The sequence below is a fragment of the Taudactylus pleione genome, unplaced genomic scaffold, assembly GCF_031769625.1.
Source record: "Taudactylus pleione unplaced genomic scaffold, aTauple2 ptg000266l, whole genome shotgun sequence".
NCBI lineage: Eukaryota > Metazoa > Chordata > Amphibia > Anura > Myobatrachidae > Taudactylus > Taudactylus pleione.
The window spans coordinates 3376860-3394882 of NW_028284668.1; positions in this window are offsets into that span (position 1 = coordinate 3376860).

Below are 18023 nucleotides of genomic sequence, written 5' to 3' on the forward strand. Positions count from 1 at the left end.
AGTCCCATGAGAAAAAATTAGGTGTCTTTTTAATGTAAATCTCCATGTGAGCAGAGGAATGCCCCTCTCAGCTCTGTTTTCACTGTAGCATGATCCACTGATGGCTTTTTCCTCCTCAGCCATCGCCTGGCATGCTGAAAGCTATGAATCAGAGGCAGCCTTATTCATAAAAGAAGTCAGTCAGCAGCTGGGTAATGAAAATCTGTATGTGACTGGTTGTGACAATTATTACTCTCATATCAAGAAAATCAATATTTATATAATCAATTATACATTTAATTATGCAATGAATATTAATTTAATATATATTTTTCTACTTCAGGGTCCATAGGCTCCACAGGGAGACCTTGGGGTATAGGTGATGATGGAGTCATCCGAGCACCACGCAGTTACATTTTTCTCCCAGGATGCACTAGGTCTCCCTCCTATACCCCGCTCCCCGGGCCAGAGTTTTGTTGGGTGCCCGGCTGGAGTTGGGTCGCTGCACGTGGTGGGGCTGTTAAAACAGCCCCTGAAGATTTTATTATTTTTAAAGAAGTTTACTGCTGCTCCGTCACCCCGCCGGCGCCAAGACGCCGGTACAGATCCGGGGATCTCGGCGGGCCTCTGGGGTTTTGTCTAGCAGGGACCCTGGAGGATTCCTGGACTGCGGCCGGGCGCTGCGGGGAGCAGGTAAGCGCACACGGTGACCCGCTGAGATGCAGTCCTTTCCTCCAGGGCTGTGGGACTCCCTGGGGATGACGGTGGGTGGAGCCAGGCACTGTCCTGCGCTTCCACTAGACCACCAGGGACACGTGCTGGCTTAGTAAGGTCGCGAGTCCAGCTTCCCGGGGTTTAATCACCGGCCAGGGGAGGCTGCCTTCCCTGTCTAAGATCCAGCTCTTCAGCTCCGTGCGCCTTTCCACGGCAGTCTGGCTACGCTGAGCTGCTCTCCTTCTCGGGCCAAGCCACCTCTGAGGTTTCCGGTGGCCATTTTCTTGGTGGCAATGTCTCAGTTCTCTCTGGCCAGCGTGCGCCCGGTCCCCCTGCATACCTCTTCCTTTTGGGTCAGTGTATGCAGCACTATTGCCTACCAGACACTGAGTCTGCATAGTTGATTATAGTGCCATGGTGCAGGTTAATTTCAGCATTGTTTGCGGAAAAAAAATAGACAGACAAAGCTAGCATAAGTCACAAACTGTCGGTACCAAACTGTCATTTCTATCTCTGTTTCAATGCCCTGTTTACAAATGTAGTCAGGGTGTTTCTAATATCTCACATATACAGTCAGGTGCATAAATATTGGAACATTGACAGAATTTTCATTTTTTGGCCTCTATTCACCACCACAATGGCTTTGAAATGAAACAAACAAGATGTGCTTTAACTGCAGACTTTCAGATTTAATTTGAGGGTAATTACATCCAAATCAGGTGAACGGTGTAGGAATTACAACGGTTTCTATATGTGCCTCCCACTTTTTAAGGGGCCAAAAGTAATGGGACAAACTAAACAATCCTAAATCTAACTTTCACTTTTTAATACTTTGTTGCAAATCCTTTGCAGGCAATTACAGCCTGAAGTCTGGAACGCATAGACATCACCAGACGCTGGGTTTCATCCCTGGTGATGCTCTGCCAGGCATCAACTGCAAATGTCTTCAGTTCCTGCTTGTTCTTGGGGCATTTTCCCTTCAGTTTTGTCTTCATCAAGTGAAATGCATGCTCAATCGGATTCAGGTCAGGGGATTGACTGGTCTCTTGGTGATCGTAATGATCGGACAGTGTCATCTGTGCCGACAGCTTGTATGAGTGGAACAGCGTTTATAGAGGTAACTGTTACCCCTGATTAGGACAGTTTTCTGTCTGTCCATTGATTGTTTTTGTGTTAGTTAGTCATAGGCTATGGGCAGTTGTCCAAATATGTTGTTGATCCTGCCATTTGTAGTTGGTGAAGGGATTAGGTGGCAGTAAATCTAAACATATGTGTTTCTTGCATTGGTCCTTATACAATTTAATGTGGTTCTCCAGGTGATCGTCATTATTGGGCAACGTGATATATGCGGGCACTATGATTGACTGGAACCTTGTTGATACAGGTATTTCTTACCTTTGATATAGGAAAGACTCGATTTATGTGCTTATTTTAGTTTACTGATTCAACATCCAGGGGCTATGGGATATCAGCCATCCATCAGAATTGATTTTAACATGTACAATGGGTTATTATAGATGTAGATATATGCTCCCCCTATTGTCTCTATGCCTTTAACCACTTCACATTTAGTATAGGGGTATTTGTTATGATCCATTAGTTTGAGATGCTTTTATGTTGTTTTCCTTTACTAGACTGATCTATCTGTTATTAGGCACATTGTTAATATGTATTCTAGTCTCTATTAGAGGATTGTATATCAGTAATTTTTTTGTTTTTTATAGAGACCGATTTCCAGTGACTTTCCTGTTGTATGTTGGCTATATATGTCCATCTGGGGTGTTTAATAGAATGGGGCCAGATAGACTTTGTCATAAGATAGTGATTTGTTTCTATTTTTGTGTTTTTTTTCTAGATTATTTTGTGCGATGTACTGTTACAGACACTTGTCTTGATAAAGGTCTGTCATTAGACCGAAACGTCGACACAAATGAAGTGGTGTCTGACATTAACAAACATATTGGATCTTCTCTGTCTATTATGACTTAATAAAATGAAAATTTTTTTTTAAGTGAGTGCCTTCATTCAACGATATTGGATGATACGATTTTTCTATATTATGGACTTCTGGTCTTGAAGTGCACCCTGAACAAATTTGTGATAAAGGTGCGAGTGCAGAATCTTTTTGGATTAAAATATATATATATTTTATTTCACACACACTAAGTGGTGGCGCTAATACTCAATGCCGTATTGTGTGCGATATTGCTCTACAGCTACGTCTGGGGGAAAGAATACTGTGCACCCACTCTGCTATTTTGCAAGTCAGGTGCTGCAGATTTATGAGAGGAGGAGATGGTGCAGGATGGATTAGGTGGTATAATCCACCAGGCCCTTTGCAGGAACCCCCTTGGGCTTCCTTTTATCTCATGTCCTGGCTACTATTGCATGCCACTTAGCGGTGCCAGCTGTTTTCCCCTCTATGGGGTTACAACAGCAGTCTGTTTGTTCTTCGCTCTCGGGGATTGCCCCTACAGATTATTGCTATGCAGTTTCCGCCTGTGCCCCCGCCAGGGGTAGATGGCAGCTACCTCTACTGCTCTACAGACTTGCTGCAGGAGGAGAAAGCCGTTAAGCCATCTAGGCATCCTCTGGTGTCATCATAGTCCCCACAACTCTCTGAGATGTCATCTGATGACGGAGAGATTGCGGATGTCTCTATCCCCGAGTGCCCTCCATTGGAGATGGAGACTCTGTTGGGGCTTACTACTCCTGCTTTGGTGTGAACTGTCAGAGCCGTCTGGGTCATAGAGGATAACGAACCAGCTCCTCTATTCAAGCAGGCTCTGTTTGTACAAATAAAGGGCTACTGTACTTCTGCGGAATTCCCTTTACCAGATCGCAGGGCTACAGCCTGGCAAAAGCCCGGTAAGAAGTATCAACCTCAGGGACGTTTGGCTGTGTGTTTTCCATTTTCTGAAGTTACTTGCACAAAATGGAAATCATCCCCTGCAGTGGCTTCACATGTAATATGGTTAATTACAAGTGCTACATTACCTATGCCTTCCATTTCTTCCCTGAAGGTTAGGAAGGTGGAGGTTTGCCGAAAGTCTATATACTTTCCGTAAAATGCTTCTAGGCCTCAGAGGTTTTTTGGTTGGTAACATCAGAGATGCAGCCACACATATTGGGAAGGCTGTTCTGGATATCACTCTCCTGACTTCTAGTGTCTCGGCGGCAGCTGTGGTGGCTCGCCATTTCCTGTGGTGGCATTCTTGGAGGGCAGATGCTGATTCCAAGAAAGTCTTACAATGCTTCCCATACACTGGAGAAGTATTGTCCGGTCCTGATGTGGACATGTTGGCAGTGGTTAACTCTGCGTTTCTTCCTTCGGCTGAGGCTTCAGCGAAGCCTTGCACCTTCTCCTTTCGATCCTTACGTCCTCAAGGTTAGCCCACAGGTCAGATCTTCTCAAGGCCGTCAGCTTCCAGTAGGGCTGTCAAACCTACGAAACAGGCTTGGAGTACAAGATGTCCTCCTTCCAAGTCGGAGGATAAACCCTAAGTCTAATGGGATGGGCCTCCCTCTGGGGGATACCAGGGGGAGGCCCTTCTTCTGGTCCACCAGTGTTGGTGTTGGACCACCGTAGACACCTGGGTAAGAGAAGTAGTCTCTCACGGGATGACATGGCTTTACAAATCCAGAAAGCCGTACGATCCTTGCTTCAAGCAGAAGTCAAAGTACTGGTCCCGTTGCCCCAGAGGGGAACGGGTTGTTATTCCAAACTCTTTCTGGTTTAAGATCCAGAGGATCCCAGCCTATCCACCATCTTAAGTCCTTGAACAAATTCCTAAGGGTGTCTCGGTTCAGGTTGGAAACCCTGCGCTCAATCATGCTGACTATGGAATCTGGGGATTTTATGGTTTCTCTGGATATTCCGTATGCATGACTGCATATTCCACTTGCTTCAGCTCACCAGCTTTTTGTTCGGTTTGCTGTACTGCAATAACATTAACATTAAACGTGCTCTGCCGTTTGGCCTATCTACTACACCTCGGGTGTTTACCAAAATTATTGCGGTAATGGCAGCCCATCTGCGGCAGCAGGGGGTCCGTCTGTTACCATTCCTGGATGACATTTTACTGTTGGCAGGGTCTCCAGAGGGACTTTACTACCACCACCTACAGCTGCCTATATCTATGCTACAGATGCACAGGTGGTTAATCAATTGGAAGAAGTCCTACCCTGATCCCATCCCTAAAGGATGCTACATCTGGGAGCTCTGTTTGATTCACAACTGCAGTAGATCTTTCTGTCTATGGAAAAGATCTCCACTTTGCTGACGCAAGTATGCATATGTCTCCACAGTCGCCAAGTGTCCATCCACTCAGCAATGCTGTGACTGGGTTCCTTAGTGTCGACGTTAGACATGGTGAAATATGCACAGTTTCATTCCAGGTCTCTGCAGAAATTGATCCTCTCCAGGTGGGACGGGTTACCCCATTGGATAAAGCAAACGATGGTTCTCTCTCCGGAGGTGCGTCTGTCTCTTGCTTGGTAGCTGCAGACTGGCCACCTCATCAGGGGGCGGACCTTTTGGATTCCGGTCTGGGTCCTTCTGACGACGGACGCCAGTCTCCGGGGCTGGGGCGCAGTGACAGGTCCACACTTATTCCAGATGGTGGACAGCAGAGGAGTCCGCCCGAAGTTCCAATATGTTGATTGGCAGGGCAGTCTTGAGGGCCCTACAGCAAGCCGGACTCGTACTACACTGACAGCCCGTACATGTTCAGGTAGACAACGCCACAACATCAAGGAGGAACTCTAAGTCAGGCGGTAATGACAGAGGAGTCACGCTTTCTGACATGAGTGGAAGGTCATCTCCCAGCCATATGGGCAGTGTTCATTCCAGGAGTTCTCAATTAGGAAGTGGACTTCCTCAGCCGTTACGACATGCATCCCGGGGAATGGTCTCTTCACCAAGAAGTGTTTCAGCTCCTAGTGGACAAGTGGACCTTCCAGACGTGGACCTCATGGCCTCTCGACACAATCACATTGCCAGTGTACGGGTTCAGGACAAGAGACACCAAGGCTTTCTTGGTAGACGCTCTGTCAGTCAAGTGGACCTTCCAGTTTGCGTACCTGTTTCCTCCAATCTCCCTTCTTCCTCAAGTACTTAGGAAGTTCAAACAAGGAGGCACTGTCCTGTTGGTGGCTCCAGCGTGGCCCAGATGTCACTGGTACTCAGCTCTTCAGAGTCTCTCCATTGACATTCCATGGCTGTTGCCTAAACGTCCGGACCTGTTAACTGGATTTTCCACAGGTGTGGCACACCTGTTTTCAATGGTGTCGTCCCAGAGGTTACGACCCCTGGGTATTTTGGATATCCAGTGTTTTGACTTTCCTGCAGGTGGGTTTGGATCTTCTTCTCCACCTTGCCTCACTGAAGGTGCATGTATCTGCTTTTCCAGTGTGGTTCCAGATGCTAGATGGCTTCGCTCGCGGATCTGAGGCTTACACTTGTGAGGACCTTCCAGTGCCGCCCTCTGTTACTGCTCATTTTACTCGGTCTGTGGGTCCTTCGTGGGCAGCTCGCCGCGGCGCCTCGGCTGTTCAGCTTTGTAAGGCGGCTACGTGGTCTTCTATCCAGACCTTTCTGAGGTATTATGCATTACACCTTTGCCTCTCAGGATGTTTCCTTTGGGCTGTGGATTCTCCTTTCTGCACAGGAGTGTCCCCACCATTAAAGGGACTGCTTTGGGACATCCCCAGGTCTCCATGTGGAGCCTATGGACCCTGAAGTAGAAAATGAGAGAGAGGGTAAGAACTTACCTTTTATCTCTCTTTCTATGCAGTCCACAGGGCATCCACCCTGACGCACCTGTGCCTCAGATGGGCTTCGGTCTGGTCATCTGTTTTCCGTGTGAGATTGTGATTGAGTGTTCCAGACTTTCTTCTCTCTCTTTTCTCCTTCTCCAGCCTTTGGCTTGCTACGAAACTGAGGTGCCTCTGGCCCGGGGGTGGAGTATAGGATGGAGACCCAGTGCATCCTGGGAGAAAATTTTAACTGCGTGGTGCCCGGATGACTCAATCATCGCCTATACCCCAAGGTCTCCCTGTGGACCCTATGGACTTTGTAGAAAGATAACAAAGGTAAGTTCTTAACATATCTATAATTTTGTACAACATAATCCATAAAATCTATTACAGCCTAATAACTGCTGCCTTAATAGGTGCAGTGTAATAGCTGAACTAATTTCATAATGTCTGAGGGCCTGATTCAGCAAGGAACGCAGTTGCGTATACACATGCAGTTGGTCGATTAATTTGCACTGCGCATGTGTATGCATCGCAGTGGGCGAGCCAGATGCTCCAGTCAGAACTGCTTACGCAGAGGCTACGCAGGCTCTTTTCAGAGTGATTGACAGGAAGTGCTGTTTGTGGGTTGTAATGTGGGGGTGGGGGGGGCACAGAGGGAATGCAGGCGTGCCAATGCGTCTCAACGTTGTTGCAGGGGCATGCATAACTTAGCCTCTGTGATACCAGACGCAGCCTGAGGACACACAGCAAATTCCTGAGTGAGGTCCGGGCTTACTTAACTGTGCACATGGGTCCGATGTTACCGACTGTTTCGCTATGTTGCCCTAGTATATGGATGTCGGTAAGGGGAAGTGGGCGTCCTTATGTCAGGCTGCTTACGCAATGTGAATGCACACATTTAAATAGCACAGTATACGTGCATGGTGCGTGTGTATACGCAGAATAGCGTTCCTTGCTGAATCAGGCCCAGAGTGAGCAAATGTCCACAAGTCAATGAGGAATTAGCTAATTATGCTCACCGATTGTAAAGTGCATTAAATGGGAGTACTAGTTACAGACCTGTTCTTAGCTTTTATGCCATGTACTGAGCATCGACTAAGCGGGAGAAGAGTGGTGCTGCTTGTTAGAGGAAGATGGTGGGGCTGAAATAAGGCCCCCAGCCGGGAGGCGCTCAGGTGGCTGAGAGCTCTGATTGTGCAGTGGTTTTTCTGTGCACTTGTAAACTAGCTCAGAGTGGTGAGTTGAATTAGCGCAAAGCTACAGAAGAATGGTGCATTTTAAGGAGAAAACGGTGGTACTTACATTTCCCTTGGCCTGGGGGAAGCTCGAGCAGATAGCTGTACGGTGAAGCGGCCTCCTCTGTGCACCAGCAATATATGAAGGTGTGCAGCAGGATCCAGCAGCCCCCTCTGTGCCGGGTGTAATGCTGGAAGTGGTAAGCAGGTGTAGCTCTGTACTCAAGTCCCAATCTCAGTCAGGAACGTCATGCTCCGGAAAGGGTGGTAGCAGGACAGCAGGTGACCTTGACGCGTTTCTCTATCATACTTTCATCAGAAGGATAAAACGTGGTAAGGGTTCTATATTTAAAGGTATATTGACCAACCACAATGGTTCATTGTTAATTCAACATCTGGTTAGTTACACATATACATATGGTTTTAAAATTCCAATTGTTGAAAAAAATCTGCAAAAATGCTTCAGTAATATAATATACATGATAGCAAATTAATTTGGAGTCTGTATTCATATATTAATAAAAATATATAAATATAAACCTATACATAAGTGTAAAAAATATAGTATGTATTAGAATAAACAGACAGAGCAAAAAGTCCTATATAAAATAAATTATAAAACAAGGACTTTTCATACAGTAATTTCATTTAACACTATTCAAGAGAAGAGAGGTATGGGGTTACATTTACTAAGAACGTGTTGGTCTGATTTAGCATTCACAGAATTATTTTGTCATTTTTACAGACCTGAAATTTACTATGGCAAAAACGGGTATTTTCTGTATTTTCAATGGTGAACATGGTAGTTTTGATACTTAGGACCTGATTCAGACCCGCTCGCTAGATGCGGCCTCTCGCTCCCTGCATATGTAAATTTTGCAAAGTGACATCAAGGCAGCTGCTCGCTCGTCTTGGCGAGCGATCACTTTTTGTTTACAGATGCCCATCAGCCTGTCTTTAGCCATCCGCTTGCGTACGTCATCTCCAGAAAGTATATACAACCATCGGTACATCGGGTACCATCGAATCTGACCGCAGCGCTTGCGGTTGACTGTACCCTACCGCAAGCACTGCGAGCCCTTCAGTGTATTATTCAACCACGTGATGTGTGCTATGACACTCCATGTTAATTATGTACGCACCAGAAACGGCGTGCAAACACTCTGGTACGCCTGCATCCGTAACTCCACTCCTCCATTACTACTGCCCTGCCCCTGTTACCACTCACAAACTGCCTCTCCTGTCACTCATTCCACTGGACTGTCTTTGCAGAGCGAGCAAAATCCGATAGCTTGTACTAGTTTGCGCACGCGCACTGCGAACTACACGCATGCGCACATTAGCGAACATCGTCTGCAGCGAGCGGGTCTGAATCAGGTCCTTAGTATTTAAAGCCGCATATTATTACAACTAAATACACAATCGTCTGAACACGGCAGTACTTTCCATAAACAGGAATACAACACAGGAATTTACCAAGAATCGTGATTATAATCACAAGTGTACTCTAAGCAAGCACAGTTTAAAAAAAGAAGTGTCAAAAAGACCCCCTCCTGACCAGCGTATTGGGCAGTGTGATCCGTGTATGTTTCTGCCTCTACTCTTAAACTTAAGGGTTAATTTAAAAAAAAATGGCTTGGGTCCCCACCCAAAGCATAACCTGCCCTGGGCTCCTGAGCCACTGATTGGCTGTGACCCTCGTGGCTGTTGATTGACAGCCATGCGGTTCTCAGCCAATCTGCGGCCCAGCAAATGATGGAAGCCACCTGGTCTTTACCGGGGTAGAGATATATATGTTAACACATATATCTCTACATGTCCGAGGGGTCTGTGCAAATAATTATTTTAGTTTGCCAAGTAACGGGCAGTCTACTGGACAAGGGGACCGAGCTACGCAAAGAGGTGTGTGAGTATTGGATTTTAGGAAACCCGTGGGAATTCTACTGGAGAAGTGGACGATCACCTGACAGAAGGGAAGTATGTGTGAGTGTGTTTTTGTTTGTAATAAAACTGTACTTTTAACAGTGTGTGTGCACACTGCTTATTTTACTATTTTTTTTTTTTTTTACAGTGGGGGTATGGGTGCCGGTTGCCTGCTGGCAGGCACGCTGTCACCTATAGTTCACTGTAAAAAACAATAGTAACTATCTTTTATTCACACCATTATCCCTGCACCCACTGCCCAGTGGGTATTATAATTATCAAATAAAAAGGTTTTACACTATATCATTCTCCTCTTCTATTCCATACACTCATTGGGAGCGTGACTTCCTAATGGGAATATTTGGGAGATCATTAATTATAACCGGATTCACTGTTAGACTACAGGCATCTGATGGATAAAAGCCATATGAAAAATTAAGAACGGACTCTCTGGGACTTTCACGGTTGGAATTTTCCTTTATTTATGCTCTGAGCACCTATATTTTTTCTTGTGACTATATATTGTTGAGTGCCAGGTGACACTCTTGAGGTTGATTTGTGCTAGTGCCCCATTTGCGCAAAATCCGGACATCGTAATTCATTGTTGCATCTATATTGTAAAAAGCAAATATAATGAGAACAGACTACTATTGTTATTAGGAAGATTGAGTGACCAGGTGCTCGTGTGTTTATGACAAAAAAATAGATGTTATTAATAGCAAATCAATGAATCTATTAAATCAAAAACTAGTATTGACCACGTAAGCATTAAAAGTGTTTATATATAGCTAGGGCACAATTCTCAAACTCTGTCCTCAGGACCCCAAACAGTGCATCTTTTCCATGTCTCCTCACAGAATCACAGGTGAAATAATTAGCTCCATATGTGGATCCTATAAAATGTGTCAGGGAGTAATAAATACACCTTTGCACCTGGGTGACCTGCAAAATGTGACCTGTGTGGGGTCCTGAGAACCGAGTGTGAGAACCTCTGAGCTAGGGGAACCTACAGTACATAATCTTGATCCAGAAATCCCTGTGTTCTACATACAATATTATCTATCTCATCCAGCATACACACTAGACGATGTGTTGTCCGATCCAGCAGATCTGAGCGACATATCGGGTACATCGTCGTTGACAATGCACGCTCCCATGCATTGTCACCGACATCCTCCTTCGGCCCTACACGCAGGGCTGACGGGGATGTCGTTAGCGAGGGCCATGATGCCAAATGCAGCATGGCTCCCACCGTCGTTCCATAGTTGCCCGCATCAGCAAGTATGTATGCACTTGCCAACGCTGAGTCCTGTCGCTGCTGTGGTCGGGCTGGTACACATCGTCTAGTGCAGGGGTAGCCAACCTCGGTCCTTGAGAGCTACTAACAGTTCACGTTTTCCAGACCACCTAGTTATTACTCACTAACACATTTGAAAAGATCCACAGGTGGAGCTAATTATATCACTTAATTCTGTGAGGAGACCTGGAAGATATGACCGTTGGTAGCTCTCGAGGACCAGGGTTGGCTACCACTGGTCAAGTGTGTACCCAGCCTTAGTGCCACATACTAAATAGAGAAGTGTATGTTAGATGAACTCTAGATCCACGGTTTCATTGAGTCCTAGACAGAGGATGCAATCTCCTATAGTGATCTCCACCTCTCGTTTTACATTTGATGTGCTGTAGTCCCCAAAGTATCAAGCAAGAAGGATCACCAATATTAACATCTCTGAAATGGCAAGGTACACTGTGTAGTCATCATATGGAGAATATTTCGACAACATTCTAAAAATGTCTGTTTAAGTGGCCTAATGGTATGTCCTATGTACTATAATCCACAGCTACACTGTAGTAAATATATAATAAAGTTAATTTAACGAAGGATTTCAATTGGAATTATTTCCTTCTAGAAGTTGAAATTAGGGATGTGCAGGCTCGGTTCTACTCGGTTCCGTTCGGATTTTTTTTCCGAATCTTATTGGGTTTCAGCTGTCACGAGTTTTGGATAGCCAATAAGATTCGGTAAAATAAACCGAACGGAACCGAGTAGAACCGAGCCTGCACATCCCTAGTTGAATTACACATATTGGATATGCAATACTGTGCAAAAGTTTAAGGCAGGTACTTAAAAAAAAAAAGTAAGAATGCTTTAAAAGATAGAAGTGTTAATAGTTTATCAATTAACATAATGCAAAGTGAATAAACAGAAGAGAAATATAATCAATATTTGGTGTGACCACCATTTACCTTCAAAACCACATAAATTTTTCTAGGTACACTTACACAAAGTCAGGGGTTATGTAGGATTATAATCAGGTATATGATTAACCAATCATACTAAACAGGTGATAATGATCATTTCATATGTCGGTTGAAACAACTGAAATAGAAACAGCTGTGTAGGAGGCTTAAAACTGGGAAAGGAACAGCCAAACTGCTACAAAAGTGAGGTGGTGGAACATCAGTTCATGTCATAGGTCATACACCATGGCAAGACAGAGCACAGCAACTAGACACAAGGTAGTTATACTGCATCAGCAAGGTCTCTCCCAGGCAAAGATTCCAAAGCAGACTGGGTTTTCAAGATATGCTGTCCAAGCTGTTTTGAAGAAGCACAAAGAAACTGGCAACGTTGAGGACCGTAGACGCGGTGGTCTGGCAAGAATACTTAGTGCATCAGATGAAAGACACATTACTTCCTTTCGAGATCGGAAGATGTCCAGCAGTGCCATCAGCTTAGAACTGGCAGAAACCAGTGGGACCCAGGTACACCCATCTACATGGAAGGCTGATGCGGATTCTAAGAAGGGCTTAGAAGAATTGCCCTACAACGGGGAGATATTGTTTGGCCCGGACAAGATTGTAAGCACATTGGCAGCATCAAAAACTGCATTTCTTCCTTCAGCGACTACTACAAAGCCTTGGAATACATCTTTTAGGTCATTTCGTCCTCAAGGAAAGTCTAAAGGTCAGTCCTTTCCTAGGAAGTCGACTTCCACCAGGGCTGCCAAGCCCAGGACCAAGCAGGCCAGTCTCCCTGCTTCAAAATCCGAGAACAAGCCCTTAGCCTGAAGGGACAGGCCTCCCCCTGGGGGACCCCAGAATAGGAGGCCGACTTCTTCAGTTTGCCAAGTGCTATGTGTCAAACCACCACGGGATCTTGGGTAAGAGAAGTGGTCTATCACGGGTATGCCCTCTCATTTCTAAGATGGCCACCCCACCAATTTTTGTACACAGGCCCTCTTTCAGACCCAAACAAGGCCCTGCAAATCCAGAAAGTCATACAGTCCTTGCTGCAAGCAGGGGTAATTTTGCCAGTACCGCTATCTCAACGAGGCCCCGATTATTATTCTACTCTCTGGTTCAAAAGCCGAATGGGTCTCATCGGCCTGTCTTCAAATTTAAATCCTGAACAAATTCCTTAGGTTACCCAGGTTCAGCATGGAAACCCTAAGCTCTATCCTAGCGATGAACCCCGGGGACTTTATGGTATCTCTGGATATTCAGGACGCTAACCTACATGTACTAATAACACCCTCTCAGCGATATTTCCGGTTTGCTATACTACAGCAACACTTCCAATTTCAGGCTCTGCCATTTGGACTATCCACAGCTCCACAGGTATTTACCAAAATTATTGCTATCAATAGCAGGTGGGCCTGCTACCATATCTGGATGACCACCTGCTCTTAGCAGGATCCTCAGAGGTGCTTCAACGTCATCTGGTGCTACCCATCGCTTTCCTTCAAAAGCATGGATGGTTAAGCAACTGGAAAAGTCCTCCCTGAATCTATAACAAAAAATGGTTCATCTGGGAGCCCAGCTAGATTCTCAGGATAAGAGAATATTTCTGACAACAGACAAGATCTCTACACTTCAACTACAAGTGCGCAGATTCCTCCACAGTCACTGAGTGTCAGTCCACTCATCAATGCAGGTTTTGGGTCCATGGTATCCACCTTCGACATGGTGGAGTTTGCTCAGTTCCACTCCAGGCCTCTGCAAAGGCTAATATTCTCCAGGTGGAATGGGTTGCCCCATCGGATCAGAGCTCAGACGATGGTGCTCTCTCCAGAGGCTCGTCTGTTCCTATCTTGGTGGCTACAGTCATCTCATATAACCAAGGGTTGCCCCTTTTGGATCCCGGACTGGGTACTCCTAACAACGGACGCCAGTCTTGGGGGCTGGGGTGCAGTGACTGGTCAACCCTCCTTCCAGGGCCATTGGACATCGGTCGAATCAACCCTGCCGCATCAACGTATTGGAAATTTGAGCTTTCTACAGGGCCCTCATACTGGCCCAGGACATACTTCAAGGACTTCGACAGTGGCTTACATCAACCATCAAGGAGGCACTCGAAGTTAGGCAGCAATGACCGAAGTGTCACGCACTCTGACATAAGTCGAGGGTCACCTTCCGGCCATCTCTGCAGTGTTCATTCCGGGAGTTTTTAATTGGGAAGCAGACTTCCTCAACCATCACGATGTGCATACCGGGGAATGGTCTCTTCACCCAGAGGTTTTTCAACTCCTAGTTATCAGATGGGGCCTACCAGAGGTGGACCTCATGACCTCCCTACACAATCACAAATTTCCGCTGTACGGGTCCAGAATAAGGGATGCCAAGGCAACCTTCGTAGATGCATTTTCAGTGAAGTGGACCTTCCAGTTAGCATCACTATTCCCTCCAGTCTACCTTCTTCCTCGAGTTCTTCAGAAGTTCAAACAAGACTGAAGCACTGTCCTGGTGGCTCCAGCTTGGCCCAGACGTCATTGGTACTCGGATCTTCGGAGGCTCTAAATCGACACTCCATTCCTACTGCCTCAACGTCCGGACCTGTTGTCTCAGGGTCCTTGCCTTTACCCAGACCTGGGTCATTTGTCTTTGACGGTGTGGCTCTTGAGACATCCCTCCTGAGGTCCAAAGGATTCTCTAGCTTTGTGGTCCAAACTATGGTCAGAGCGCGTAAGCAGCCTCTGCTCGGATCTAGCACAGAGTGTGGCATACCATATTTCCAATGGTGTCGTATCAGCAGCCAGTGTCCTGGCCTTCCTTCAAGCTGGATTGGACCTTGGACTCCGCCTAGAAGGGTGTCAGATTTAGGGGCGCTCTCCTGTCGTTCCCCATTTCCGATATTCCATGAGGACAGGGCTGTACTTCGGTCTCATCCTGGTTTCCTTCGAAAAGTTTTTACTCGTTTCCACATTAATGAGGAAATTGTAGTCCCGGCCTTTCAATCACCGGACCTATCGGCAGGTGAGGCCACTTGGATGTGGTCCATGCCCTCAGGATCTACATGGATGTACCAGTTCTTTTTTGGAAATCAGACTCCTTATTTGTTCTCTATGGATTTCACAAGAAGGGATGGCCAGCCAACAAACAGACATTGGCTAGATGGCTTCGCATGACTATCTCACAGGCTTACACTCAGGCAGGCCTTCCTGTACCGGTTACTGTTACTTCTCATTCTATTCGCTTTGTTGGTCTCTTGTGGGCAGCTCGCCGTGGGGCCTCAGCTGAACAGCTTTGTAAGGCAGCCATGTGGTCCTCTGTCCATACCTTTCTGAGGTTCCATGCCTTCGATACATTTGCCTCTCAGGATGCTTCATTTGGACGCTGGATTCTCCTCTCAGCGCAGGAGTGTCCCCACCCTTGAATAACTTCTTTGGGACATCCCCAAGGTCTCCCTGTGGAGCCCTATGGACCCTGAAGTAGAAAATGAGAGTTATGGTAAAACTTTCCTTTGTTAACTCTTTCTTCGAAGTCCATAGGGTCCAAAGGGCACCCGCCCTGACACACCTGGATTCACATGGGCTATGTTTCTGGTCACCAGTTTCCCGTCTCCTTCTACGTGAGAGTGTGATTCTTTTGTTTACCAGTCTTCTTTCTCTCTTCTCCGGCCTTTGGCTTGTCACAAACTGAGGTGCCTCGGGGGCGGGGTATAGGTGGATTGACGGATGCATCCTGGGAACTGAAATCTTTAACCGCATTGTGCCCGGTCCTCAACCACCACCTACACCCCAGTGTCTCCCTGTGGACCCTATGGACTTTGAAGAAAGAGAGTTAACAAAGGTAAGTTTTACCATTACTCTCATTTTTACATACTGCACCCTGGGGAAACAACAAAATCCTCCCATAATTTACTAGGTTTGTCCAATTTCCATTTAACCAACTGCTGATTCTCCTAAATTAATAGGACCACATCACTATAAAATGTTTTGCATGGAGTAAAAAGTGTGAGGGTTTTTATAGACTGATTAAAAGATGTTGTGAATGCCCCAGTTTTCTGTTTGAAAAAAAAAAAAAAACAGGATCCCTACACATGTTTCAATGGAGAGCATATGTTTGTGTATTGTAATGTTATATATGCAAAATGAAGGAGTTAACAAGTTAAAGGAAAGTAAGAGTTCAGTATCCTGACAGTCAGGATGCAGGCGCTTAGAATGCTGGTGCCGGAATCCCGACACCTGTCAGATCCCTGGTGCCGGCATCCCGTAAGTAAGTAGTGGGATTAGGGGGAGGGTTAGGGTTTAGGGTTAGGCACTAGAGGGAGGGTTAGGCACTAAGGCTGAGGATTAAGCTGTGTACACACTAAACGATGTGTACCAAGCGCAATGGCATGGGTGCTGGCATCGGCAAGTGCATACACTTGTCAAAGCCAGTGGTGAGTGCCATGCTGCATTTGGCAGCATGGCCCCAACTGACAATATTGCCTATCGGTCCTGCATGCAGGTCTGACGCGCGATGTTGCTGATGAAGTGTGGGAGTGCGCATCGTCAGCGACATAGCTGGTACACACTGGCCGATATGCCCAATATGTACATATCGTCTAGTGTGTACCCGGCATTAGGGTGCGGGGAGGGGGAGGTTAGATTTAAGCACTAGGGGGGAGGGTTAGGATACTGACCGACAGGTGTCTGTATTCTAACCCTGTTGGGATGCTGGCATTGGGATTGTGACCGCCAAGATCCTGAGCACCAGCATCCCTAACCCATCCTAAAGGAAATGCTAGGTTAGATATTGCAAGACATAGTAATGGGGAAAGGGAACCAGTACTCCGCACAGACCAAGGCAGTAAAGACAATGCGAATAAGCGATGAAGTTTATGTAAAACATATTTTTTACAATATTTCTTCTCCAGAAGCAATTAAAGCGATTTAGTTTAGTTAACTTGGTCAAACAATACACCACTAAATAGGACGACCCAGTGAGTGAAATTTCATAGCCATCCAAGAGATAAAGCATAGGGAGAAGACTGCCCCTGCGGTCACAGGTATAATGGACACACACGTAAGTGTCAAATGTTTTGCAGACTGTCCCTGCTCCCAGCGTGACAATCTTCCAGACCGGGAGAGACCTGAAATTATCACACATGGTTTTAAATAGCTCCAAAGACGTTTTATAAAAGGTATCAATGCATCCATTTTTGAATTTTAAAGGAAAATGTGGGATTTTTTCATAAATATAATCTGCTTAGCTCTAGATAGTGATTAATTAATAGAAAATAATATCAGTTTCTGAGCCTAAGGCAGAGGTGTCCTCCAGACTCACCAACAGTTCAGGGTTCAGAGATATCCATGGTGGTTAATCAAATTGACTGAGGCACTAAATAAGTCACCTGTGCTTAACCATGGATATCTCTAAAACCTGAACTGTTGTGGAGCCTTGAAGATCGCATTTGGGAACCTCTGGTCTAAGGTATTGTTCTGTTGATATAGTTCTGTTAAGTGTAAGAGCCATTATCTATCTCCCTCATCTAATAGAATCAGAAATCCTAGGACATTTTCTTTTTAGATTTTTAAGGGCAAAATATTGCTTGCGGCTTAATGCTCTTATGTATCTATTTAACTCGAACTATTGAAAAAAATTGGGGACTGTTAAAGGTGTGAAGTTCATCCCCTTAGAAAGGAATTGGATCTCTGAATCATTGGGTTTACAGGAGGATAGGTTGAAGACAGTTTTGGAAGATGATTTTATTTTCAATACTGTTTTCACTATTGTGTCATCTTGAACCATCCTCCTCTTGTACCTCTAAATCTAACTCTCTTCCTCTTTTTTTTTTTTTTTGGTGTTGAGGTGTTCCAGGGTACAGAAGATCATATCTGTTGTAGGACAGATGGTTTGATTGTAATTTGGTGATTCTTCTCTTTGTCTTCAAAAAGGGATCTGGTAGGTGAGGTCAGAGGTAGTGAAGGGGGGATTTATGATTACATTTCTGACTGGAATTGAAAAGGAGATAATGATGTGTAGGATGATGGCTAAGAATAATGCTTAAAAGGTAATAAACTGATCATAATACAATATATATATATAAAATAATATTTTACTGTAAAAAAGACTTACTGCTGAAATTGTGCCGTTTGTATAGTAGGCAATACATGGTATGTAGTTAATAGACCGGCGGACTTGATG